Source organism: Gossypium arboreum, chromosome 1 (genome assembly GCF_025698485.1).
Source record: "Gossypium arboreum isolate Shixiya-1 chromosome 1, ASM2569848v2, whole genome shotgun sequence".
In the NCBI taxonomy this organism is placed as follows: Eukaryota; Viridiplantae; Streptophyta; class Magnoliopsida; order Malvales; family Malvaceae; genus Gossypium; species Gossypium arboreum.
The window spans coordinates 20365028-20378330 of record NC_069070.1 but is presented as its reverse complement, the minus strand read 5'-3'; positions in this window follow the sequence as shown (position 1 = coordinate 20378330).

Below are 13303 nucleotides of genomic sequence, written 5' to 3'. Positions count from 1 at the left end.
ATCGATATCTGTTAAAAATAAAGAGAAATGAAGAGAATAAAGATCAAAGAAAATATAAAAGCAATAGAGAATATACTTTATTAATCAAAAGAATGATTACAATGCTTCATCAGAGTCTCTATTTATAGGCATAAGAAGTATAAAAGAAGTAGGGATCTAATTCTAATAACTATTAGAATTTAAAGTACATCAAAACTTTATCTTGATCATGATGGACATCCATTTAATAAGATATTCATAACATTCCTCCTTGGATGTCCATTGGTAGATAATGTGCCTCATTAAAACCTTATTAGGAAAAACCCTGTGAGATAAAAACCAAATGAAGAAAAAAGAGTACACAATCTTCTATTACAAGCTGCCTCATTAAAAACCTTTACAGGAAAATCCAGTGGGACAAAACATTGGTTAAAGGAAAAGAGTACAACTTGTTTTAGACTCCTTCTAATGGCAACATTACATTACATCTTTGAGTTGACATATTCCAATCTTGTGTAGTAGTCTTTCAAATGTTGAAGTTGGCAATGCCTTAGTAAAAATATATGCTAAATTATCACTAGAACGAATTTGTTGAACATTTATATCACCTATTTTCTCAAGATCATGGCTGAAGAATAATTTTGGTGAAATATATTTCGTTCTATCACTTTTGATGTTACTCTTCAATTGAGCTATACATGCTGCATTATCTTCATATAAGATAATTGACATCTTTTCCTATAAAGGCAAATTACATATCTTCTAAATATGTTAGGTCAATAACCTTAGTCAAACACACTCTCGACTTGCCTCATGCATTACACTTATTTTTGCCTGATTTGAAGCAGCAGCAGCTAATGTTTGTTTTGTCGAATGCCATAATATGGTAGTACCCGTCACATGTAAATAAATATCCTGTTTAAGATTGACCTTTATGTGGATTTGGTAAGTATCCAGCATCATCATTGCCAACTAATAGAGATTTTGAATCATCTAAATAAAAAAAACCCCTTATTAATGGTCCCTCTGAAATATCTAAATATATGCTTAATTTCATTCCAATGTCTACATGTTGGAGAAGAACTAGATCTTGTTAACAAGTTTACAGCGAAAACTATATCAAGTCTTGTGTTGTTTACAAGATACATCAATACTCTTATGGCATTTAAATATGGTACTTTAGGACCAAGAAACTCTTCATCATTCTCATAAGGACGAAATTGATCTTTTTTCACATCTAACGATCGTACAACCATCAAAGTACTTAATGGGTGTGCTTTATCCATGTAAAATTTCTTTAGTATCTTTTACATATAAGGTGGTTAATGAACATAAATTTCATCTTTTAAATGCTCGATTTGTCAGCCAAGATAAACCTTTGTTTTTCCAAGATCTTTCATCTCAAATTCTTTCTTTAAATAATTTATTGTATTTTGAAGCTCTTTAGAAGTTTCAATAATATTTCGATCATCAACATAAACAACAATTATTACAAAATCTAATCCAAACATTTTTATAAAGACACATGGAAAAATTGGATCTTTTTTGTAACATTTTTTTAACAAGTATTCACTAAGACGATTGTACTACATACATCTAGATTGTTTTAATCCATACAAATATTTCTTTAATTTGATTGATCAGTTTTCTCAAGAAACTCTATATCCTTCTGGGATTTTAATTTCTTCAAGGATTTTCATATAAATTTCACTATCAAGTGTACCATATAAATAAGTTGTAACAACATCCATTAAATGCATGCCAAGTTTTTCACGTACTATTAGATTAATAAGATATCCAAACGTGATTGCATCCACCACAGGAGAATATGTCTCTTCATAATCAATGTCGGGCCTTTACGAAAATTCTTATGTTACAAGTCGAGCTTTATATCTTACGAATTCATCAATTTCATTGCATTTTTGCACAAATACCCATTTATATCCTACCAGCTTTACACCTTTAGGTGTTTGGACTACAGGTCTAAAAACTTCACGTTTAGAAAGTGAATTCTATTCTGCTTGAATTGCATCTTTCCATTTTGGCCAATCTATTCGATTTTTACATTCCTTAGTAGATTTAGGCTCAGGATCCTCATTTTCTTTTGTTATTTCAATAGCAACATTATAAGCAAAATTGTTGTCAACAACTACATTTTTTTTATTCCATCTTTTTCTCATATTGACATAACTTATCGAGATCTCTTTATTTTCATCATTTCCATTTTCATTTTTAGGCACCTAATTCTCTTCTTGAGTTTTATGATTAGTTATGTCATGGGTCTCTTTAGGAACCCCGGTCTCCACTATATGTCCATCTTGAATGTTTGCTCCTTTTTTTTACGAGAATTTTTATATTTGTAACCGACCGGTCTTCTACACTTTAGGCATGAATTACTTTCTTTTGCACTAATAGTATGCCCTATTAGGATATCAATTCGTATTGGAGCATTTTCAGCTAGTATATGAGATTTAATGAATTTGACAGCTGATTTGTAAAATGAATTATCTGTTGAACTTTTGGTCCATATTGCTTTGTACGAGGATTTAGAAATTGATAATTCCTTTTAAGTACTTTATTAATCCAGCTTTTTATTCCCTCCCCTAATGTTAGGGAAACAGACAACTCATGTCAAATAAATATCGAATTAATAGCTTAAAAATATTATATGGAGATTCATATAAATATACATTCTCAATCTCTTATTATGACCCATCTTTGTGCATTGTGGTGGAGCAGTTGGAACATATTCCGCACATCCAAAAATTGTCAGATGGAAATATTTGGCTCTTGAACAAAAATCAATTGTAATGGAGAGTATTTATAATTTATTGGTTTGATGATTACAACATGTAAATCAATACAATCTCATGCTAAAATAGAAAGTTTTGTTCTCATAATTAATGATTTAGCTATTAGTTCGAGGCATTTGATCAACAATTCAACTAAATCATTTTTGTGTGTGAAGATGAGCTACAAGATGTTCAACTTTTATCCCAATTGACATGCAATAATCATTGATAACTTGGGATGTAAACTCACCAACATTAGCAAGATGAATTGTTTTAATTGCATAATCTGAAATTAATCATTTAAACAAGCAATCTCGCAAACTATAGGTTGCGAGTTGGTAACGCTTATGATTATTTTGTAGATGCATCTACCAAAATTATATAATGTCAAAACCATCCACGTGGTGGATGAATGAGCCCATACTCATTTCAGAAATGCAAGACATTAAATCTCAACTTTAGCTTGTGAGTTTTTAAGAATCCATTTTCATTGAGAACAAGCAACAAATGAGAATTCTTTAAATTGAAGAATCTTATGGTTCTTTAATGAATGTCCATATGAATTCTCAATTAATTTTCGCATCATATATAATCCAGGACAGTCTAATTGGTCACGCCAAGTAGTAAATGCATTTGTATTAGTAAACTTCTGGTTTACTTTAACTTGTATTTCAATTGTACTAAATTATAACAAATTGATGATTTTATTATCATTCCTTTTAATTTGTATCCACATATAAGTCCTATTGTGACATTTACTACTAGAAATGTCTAAATCAATATGGAATCTATAATGCCACTAAGTCAATAAATATAATTTCCAAATAATTATATGCAGTATTCGCTTCAAAGAATATGTCAAAAGCTTCAAATGTCCAAAAATCTATTAATAGCAAACTTTGAGAGTGAATCTTATTTTCCAGGTGTACAACAAGTACATAACCAATAACCTTTCATACATAAGTTTTCTCTCTTGCAAGTTCTCATCAGTAATATCTTACCACGTAATTTTAATTGAGAACTTATTCTGAATACTGTAGAGTTATACTCACAGTTTTTTAAAAAACTTGCAACTTTAGGTGCACCCAATCATAATAAACTTAGATAGAATTATCATATTCTATTGCTCATAAGTAAATCTTTTACGAGACAAATATTTTGCTTTCAACCCTTTTATGGAGATGATGACAAAAGAATATCATAAAGATTATAAAATAAATATAAATTAATAACCCAATCCCTTTTATTTATTTATATGAAATATAATATTTTCCTCATTCACAATCTCAATATGAGATCCATTACAAATATATTTTAAAAGTAATGCATTAACCATCACAAATTTTGTGCTTTTTAGATTTTGATATATTAACTCTTCTAGAGCTTTCAAAATTTTTTAATATCAAATATTGAAATAATATTTGTTTGTTTCATACCAAATAAGATAAATATTTTCTATCTGTAATGATAGAATTCATTATTATATTTTCATATCCTTCCTCAAAGAATATTAATAGAAACAAAATATTTGGGCATACGCCATATATGTGGCCAATAATATTTCATATCACATTGATAACATAAGTTATTTTTACCCTTTGAATAGTTATCTGAAGAACTCTCATTGTTCTCTTATTTATTACTATGTTCCCACTCTCAGTGGTCCATAATTATATCTTTTATTTTCTTTATGTTTGCATTTACTTTAGGGAATGTAACAAATTTGGTAGGGCAGACTTCTAAACACCTCTATTGATCTTTTATTTCATAATAACCATCATAAACATACGTGGATTTTAAATCAGAATCTATCTATTCATGTTGTCATGATTATTCTCCAATTATAATAGATATGATATAATAAATAAAACATAGTAAAATATACCTAAGATCTTTAACATCATCATCATCACCTTGACTATTATCACGAGCACTATTACAAGTAGTAAAACAACTTTATTTTCATAATAACATGTATAATGTAATAGTAAAAATCATTTAATAAACAATCAAAATTTTTGTTGATGATGCTTGAAAATTATCCGATACGCATTGTATTAAATTTTAATACCACATATATATTATAAAATCTTATGTTGCTTTTAATAAAATATTTATAAATTCAATATAAAAATATAATACAATCATTCAATATTAGCAAGTTAATAAGACTAAATAGATCCTATCAATTTCTCTTTAATCAACAATGGCAGTTAATAACACTTTCCACCATAATTTTAATCAAATTCAAGAATAAATAACAGGAAAAAAATTTAAACATAAAAATATTATGCATAATATAACTTAATTAAAAAACTTAAAAAATACTATATTAATAGCAAACATATCTAATCAACAATTATGTCTTTTACATAAAAAATTTAACCTAGAAAGAGAAAAATCAAATATCATCATAATGTGAAATTTATGTTAAATAAAAATTAGTAGTAGTCATACCTTAATTAAAAAAGAAAATATGGTCGAAATATAAAAGTTTCTTACTAAATCTATTCTTTACCCATGCTTGTACAATTATAAATCAAAGATCGGGAATAAGAACCATAATCCATTATGAGATTGAATCTTTCAACATACTGAAAATGAAATTGTAAGGGTGAAAGTTTAAGGTATTTGATTTGTGGGACGATTTTAAAAGATTTTGAAAAAATAGAGAATTATCGTGCTGATAACGCGTTATAAAATAGAGAGAAATGAAGAGAATAAAGAATAAAGAACAAAGAAAATATGAAAGCAATAGAGAATGCATTTTATTAATCAAAGGGATGATTACAATGGTTTATCAGAGTCCGTATTTATAAGAATAAGAAGTATAAAAGAAGTAGAGATCTAATTCTAATAACTATTAAAATTTAAAGTACATTAAAACTTTATTTTGATCACGATGGACATCCACTTAATAAGATATTCATAGCAATATCATATTTTTATCTCATTTTTTATATAATGAGTAATTATTCTATCCGTTACTAACGGAGTAAGAAAAAACTCCACAAGTGGATTTAGAAAGCGTAAAGTGTCTTTTTTAATTATTTTATTATTTTAAGAAAAATATTTAGTATACTACCAGTGGAGTTTTAAAATTCACAAAGTTAAGGGTTAACAAATATCCTATAGAAGTATAATAAAATATTACAAATAAAAAAACACGTCAAATTTTTAAAGCTGCTTATGCTAACATGTATTTTAATACACCGTAAAAACAAGTGACATCAATCCAAACTTGCTTATGGAGTTTTTTTACTCCACTACAATATTAATTTTAAATTATTTTATAAAATTATTTTTATAAATGAAATATTTAACCCCGAGTAAGGGAGTAAAAAATCTACTATTTCTAAACAATTACTATTTAAGATATTCTTTTTAATGGTATGAGAAATGGCTGAGAATGGATGATGATATAGGGGACACACAAACCTCAGTTCCATTTATAGTAACCCAACTTTATTATGACTCGGATAGGATACAAAAGCATCAAAAGCTATCTAGTGGGATGACACCATAATAATACATGCGCATTCAAGATCTCTGCCTTTCATTTAGTAGCTCTCGGAATAGAAATGAGCTCACATTTTCGACTTCGTTTGCTAACACTAGAGCAGTGTTTGAAGTTCAGTTTTAACTTCTTTTTTCCACAAGATATATCAATTAAATTCGGATAAGGGTGAGTTTTATGAAACAGGACAGGTGATCCGGTCAGATTTTATTGCTTGCCCTTTTGGCTTTTATTTCATTAATCGCTTTAACTAAGGAACCCAAATCGTTGTCTGAAGTTCCACCATTGACTGCATTCAGGGCTACTTCACTCAACATCTTGACTCCACTCCTCTCTCCTCTGCTCCCATCGAGTGACTCCACCAACAATCGAACCGCGATTGAGTTAGCGGTGAGTAAGGTCAAGAAAAGGGATGAAATGGGCGGACGCCGGAATTGGATACACCAGAATATGTTGGCCGGCTGTGGACATTGCTTTAGTGTTTTAGAGTTGAGAGTGTGAGAATTGACGTTCAAATTGTAGAGTATAGAACCACTTTTATGTGATTGGTAAGCCAAATGGGACTCGTTTAGCGATTACGTCATGCCTTACGAAGGTCATACCATTTATTTATGGATTGCAAGAGGTTTATACGGACGGGTTTCTTTTTTCAAATATATAGTTTGGTGCTTCAATTAGTTTGGGAATTGTTTAAGTAGTAACTAATGTCGTATTCAAAGAATTACTTATTTAAATTCTAAATAAGTTAATAATAATAATTGATATATTGAAAATCATACGTCTTAAGTTAGTAAACATAAAATTGGTCTATTGGGTATATGATTACTACATGACATTTCATTCAAAATAATGAAATCACAATTCTATAAAAAGTGAAATCCTTACATTGGCATTGTATGATTACTGACAATAAAACATGAACATTTGCCATTTGTTTGAGACAAATGACTTTATCAGTACTGTCAAAACCTTTTGGAACTTGACTTTTATTTTAAAACAAAGATAGAGTCGCCATCAATCCTTTTTTATTAGGTGTGATTGGGTCATCTCGAGATTTTGTCATTTTAATAAAATGTTAAAATTACTAAAACGATAATTTTCGGTCTACAAATTCCAGGAAGTGGGTTCGGGAGTCAGTTACATATGAGGAAGGATTAATACCTTTATAATGCCCAAAATTAGTACCTAGTTGACTACTTGATGTCTTAGTGTCGGAAATTGAGAATTCAAAGAGAGTTTAAAGTGCGATCCCCCTTTTGCATAATGATTAACATATCATTAACTAAATTAAATTATATGGAGAAGGCTCTCTTATTTCAAGTCAACCGAGAAAGAAAGATCATGTCCCGTAAGTTAGGGCAAGGCATCTTGAATTCCCGAAAATAATGATACTCATCGTTTTAAGGATTACCTGAACCTATGTGTTTTATTTTTTAATTTTTAAAAAGGACGTTCGATTATTTTGGTTCGAAGAGAAAGTCGTACCCCGTAAGTTAGGGGCACAATTTCTCAAATCCCCTAAATAAAGAACATAACCTTGATTCTAATTATTTTCTTATGCATCGTGTTAGAATTAAGTGACCCAAATTCTTATTTAAATAAAATACGATGGAAAATAAAATAAAAGTAAAATCCATATAGAACTAGACTTCTTTTATTTTATTTTAGAATAAGGTTTTTAAACCTTATTAAACTCCATCTATTTTATATTGATTAGGATAAGGTGTTTCAATCCTACTAGAATATGGCTTTGCAAGCCTATAAATAGACATAGTCTATTCCTCTTGTATTTGAGTAAAAATTTTTCGACATAGTGAATTTTCTTCTCCTCTGCGTGGTTTTTTCCGAAAGGGTTTCCACGTAAAATTTATGTGTTCTTTATTTTTATTTATTTTATTCTATTTTATTTTTCACAAATTGGTATCGAGCTTACGGGTTATTCATCTCGATCACGGTAATGGCGTCTTTGAAGTATGAAATTCATTGTTGGATCGCAACACCGATTTGCGTTGTGGCAAATTAAGATGCAAGCGTTCTTGCACAAATGGATCTAGAGGATGCCGCTAGGATAGATAAGATGCCTTCGACATTAACGAGATGAAGAGAAGAAGCGTAAGGATCGAAAGGCATTAACACAATTACATCGCATTTGTCCAACGAAATTTTGCGGGATGTGATGAAAGAGAAAACTGCCGCTGCATTATGGAAGAGGCTAGAAATATGTATGTCGAAAACTCTAACAAGCAAGTTGCATATGAAGCAGCGTCTTTATGCTCATCGTTTGGAGGAAGGTGCGTCTGTACACGAACACTTAACAGTGTTTAAAGAAATTCTCTCAAACTTGGAGGCCATGGAGGTTCAGTATGATAAGGAAGATCTAGGGTTGATTCTACTTTGTTCGTTGCCCCCGTCTTATTCAACCTTTAGAGACACGATTTTATATAGCCGCGAGTCTCTCACAGTTGATGAGGTTTATGATTCTTTAACCTCGTATGATAAGATGAAGCATCTTGTGGTTAAACCCAACTCTCAGGGAGAGGGTCTCATTGTTCGTGGGAGACAAGACCGGAATGTTGATGATGATCGTGGTAGAACACGAGAACGGAATCCTCGTGGTAAATCTAAGGGTAGATCGAAATCTTCAAGCAGAGGTAAAACTTGCAACTTCGCAAGAAGAAAGGGCACATTAAATCTGAGTGCTATAAGCTACAAAATAAGATTAAAAGGAGGTGCGAATCAAAAGGGAAAAAAACGGAAAAATTCGGTGAAGGCGATGTTGTAGAAGACTACGGCGATGGTGAACTTCTAGTTGCTTCATCAATGATTCTAAAGTGGCGAGTGGATACTTGATTCAGTGCACCTTCCACATGAGTCCCAATCGGGATTGGTTTACAACTTATGAAACAAGATGTCTGAAGGTGTTGTTTTGATGGGAAATAATGCTTCATGTAAAATCGCGGTGTTGGAACAATTAAAGTTAAGATGTTTGATGGAGTTGTCGAACACTTAGTGACGTGCGGCATGTTCCGAATTGAAAAGAAATTTAATTTCGTTGAGTACTCTTGATTCAAAAGTGCAGATACACGGTGAAAGTGGGGTTTTAAAGATTTCAAAGGGTCCCTTGTTGTGATGAAAGGGCAAAGAAAGATTGCCAAGTTATATGTTTCTGAGGTTCTATTATTCTTGGTGATGCAAATTGTCGCTTCCTCTTCCTTGTCAGATGATGATATTACTAAACTTTGGCATATGCGCCTAGGGCATATGAGTGAGAATGGCATGGCAGAATTAAGCAAAAGAGGACTTCTTAATGGGCAAGGAACTTGCAAACTGAATTCTGTGAGCCTTGTGTTTTGGGAAGCAAAGAGAGTTCGATTCACTAGAGGAATCCATAACACGAAGGAAACGTTGGAGTATATCCATTACGATCTGTGGGGCCGTCGAGTGCCTTGAGAGGTGGAGCTAATTATATGCTAACCTTTATTGATGATTTTTCGAGAAAAGTTTGGGCGTTCTTCCGAAGTAAAAGCGATGTGTTTTCCACATTTAAGTCTTGGAAAATTATGATTGAAAAGCAGACGGGAAAAGCAGATAAAATACCTCCGCATGCACAATGGCTTAGAGTTACATTACGATGAGTTTAATAGATTGTGCAAGTCGAAGGGATCATGAGACACTTGACGATTCGTCATACTCCCAAGAAAGCGGCGTTGCGAGCGAATGAACGAAGCGATCATGGAGAAGGTTCGATATATGTTGTCAAATGCCAACTTACGAAGTCATTTTGGGCGAAGCGACCTCTCTGCATGTTTTTGATCAACCGATCTCCATCCGTTGCCATTGAGAAAAAGACGCCACAAGAGGTATGGTCCGTAATCCCGCTAATTATTACGATTTAAAGATTTTTGGGTGTCTGCGTATGCTCATGTTGATAATGGAAAATTGGAACCAAGATCCATTAAATGCGTTTTCTTGGTTATAAAGCTGGTGTAAAAGGCTATAAGTTATGGTGTCTGAAAATAGAAAAGTTGTGATTAGCGAGAGATGTTGTTTTTGATGAAACCGCTATGCTACCTAACTTATCTCTTAAAGACTCTTCCAATAAAGAAAACCAAAAGCGGTGGAGCATCGATTAATACGAATCAACTCCTCAAGCCAAGTACAAAATTGAGAATAGAGTTGCTTCTTCACCGCAATACTCTATCGCCAAAAACAGGACAAGAAGAGAAATTAAACCTCCAAAGAAGTATGCCGAGGTTGATCTAGTTGCTTATGCTTTAAATGTGGTGAAGATATAGATGCGAATCAAGAGCCATTTAATTATTCGAGGCGATCAGTGTGAAGACTCGAAAAGTGGATGTTTGCTATGCAAGAGGAGATGGAATCACTCCACAAAAACAGAACATGGGATCTTGTAAAACTTCCTAAAGGTAAAAAGGCATTCGTTGTAAATGGGTGTTTAAAAGAAAGAAGGGACTCGGGAGTTGAAGAACCCAGATATAAAGCAAGGCTTGTTGCAAAGGGTTACTGATCAAATTCCGAGTGGACTTCACAGATGTGTTCTCTCCGGTTGTTAAGCATAGTTCGATTCGAGCTTTGCTTGGTATTGTGGCCATGCATGATTTGGAGCTTGAGCGGTTAGATGTAAAAACGCATTTTGCATGGAGAACTTGAGGAAGATATTTACATGCAACAACCGGAGGGTTTTATAGTCTCGAAAAAGAGGACTATGTTTGCTTGCTGAAAAAGTCCCTTTACGGTTTGAAACAAATCACCAAGACAATGGTACAAGAGGTTTGATTCCTTTATGACTTCTCATGATTTCAAAAGAAGTAGTTTTGACAGTTGTGTCTACTTTAAGAAAAAGCGTTGATGGTTCTTTTGTGTATCTACTTCTTTATGTTGATGACATGTTGATAGCGAGAAAAGATAAAGAGAGATAAGAAAGGTTAAAGCCCAACTAAGTGAAGAATTTGAGATGAAAGATTTAGGACCAGCAAAGAAGATACTTGGTATGGAGATTCTCGAGATAGAAAAGCAAGTAAATTGTACCTAAGTCGGAAGGGGTACATTGAGAAAGTTCTTTGCGGGTTCAATATGCGAGTGCTAAGCTGTTAGTACTCCTTTAGCACCATTTCGGACTTTCATCGGCCTTATCTCCTCAATCGATAATGAGATTGAGTACATGTCACATGTTCCATACTCTAGTGCGATGAGGATCTCTCATGTATGCTATGGTTTGTTCACGTCCGATTTATCATATGCGATCGGTGCGATTAGCGGATACATGGCGAATCTCGGTAAAGAACACTGGAAAGCGATTCGATGGATTTTAAGATACTTACGAGGCACTACTAATGTTTGCTTACAGTTTGGAAGAACTAAAGATGGAGTTATAGGGTATGTTGATGCTGATTTTCTTTGGAGACCTTGATAGAAGAAGATCTCTCACAGTTACGTCTTTACAATCGGAGGTTGTGCAATTAGTTGGAAAGCCACTTTGCAAACTACGATCGCTTTGTCTACCACTGAAGGTGAGTACATGGCGATTCTTGAGGCTTGTAAAGAAGCTATTTGGTTGAAGGGACTATTTAGTGAACTCAATGAAGACCTTCAAATCAGCACGATATTTTGTGACGATGAGTGCCATCTTTCTTACAAAAGATCAAATGTTTCATGAGAGAACAAAACACATTGATATTCGGTATCATTTTGTTCGTGATATTATTGCTCGTGGTGATATTGTTGTGAGCAAAATTAGCACTCATGAAAATCCTGCAGATATGATGACTAAGTCACTTCCTATAACCAAGTTTGAGCATTGCTTAGACTTGGTTGGTGTTCATTGTTGAAGTTAAACCCTTAAGGGGTTTTTGGAAGAGGTGAAGAACTTGTTTATTGAAAGTTCGCGATGAAGAACTTGTTCATTGAGAATTTATGTCAAGGTGGAGATTGTTAGAATTAAGTGACCCAAATTCTTATTTAAATAAAATACGATGGAAAATAAAATAAAAGTAAAATCCATATAGAACTAGACTTCTTTTATTTTATTTTAGAATAAGGTTTTAAACCTTATTAAACTCCATCTATTTTATATTGATTAGGATAAGGTGTTTCAATCCTACTAGAATATGGCTTTGCAAGCCTATAAATAGACATAGTCTATTCCTCTTGTATTTGAGTAAAATTTTTCGACATAGTGAATTTTCTTCTCCTCTCGCCGTGGTTTTTTCCCGAAAGGGTTTCACGTAAAATTTATGTGTTCTTTATTTTTATTTATTTTATTCTATTTTATTTTTCACACATCGTATAAAAACAAATGCAACATTTAACGCGATATCGATTAATTTATTCGAGCATGGTACGAAAATGAACGAATATTTAAACATGTTATACAATATGGTAATACAAAATAGAATAAAATAGCTACCCGGGTAAAAAAAAGATGATAATATAGCAAAAAGAATCATAAAAAATAAAGATAATAGTAATCATGCTAGTAAATAATAATAATACAACTATAATGGTAATAATATTATTAATCAATTATGATAATAATATCAATATTTATGACATGATTAATACCATAATAATATAAATAAATAAACAAAATAACAACTTAAAGATGAAATTGAAGATTACATAATTTAAAGGGGCTAAAGCATAAATAATAAAATTAAAAGGACTAGAAATTAAAAATATAAAATAAAGGAATTGAAATAAATAAGGGACTAAATTGAAAATGTAATAAAATTTACGTATAAATTACAAAAAAATAGAACATGATGGATCAAATTAAAAAAAAGAAAAGTATAGGGACTCAGAAGGTTATTTCCCCAACACCAATACACGTGTCATTCCCTTAGTGTGTCAACAGTGAGTCAAGAGACTGATTTGTAAGGAAATAAAATTAAAGGGATAAAAATAAAATAAATAAAAAGATATAGGACGAAATTAAAAATGGTGAAAAAGCGAAAGGGCCTAAGTAACAATTAGACCATCCTCTTTGAAAACACGC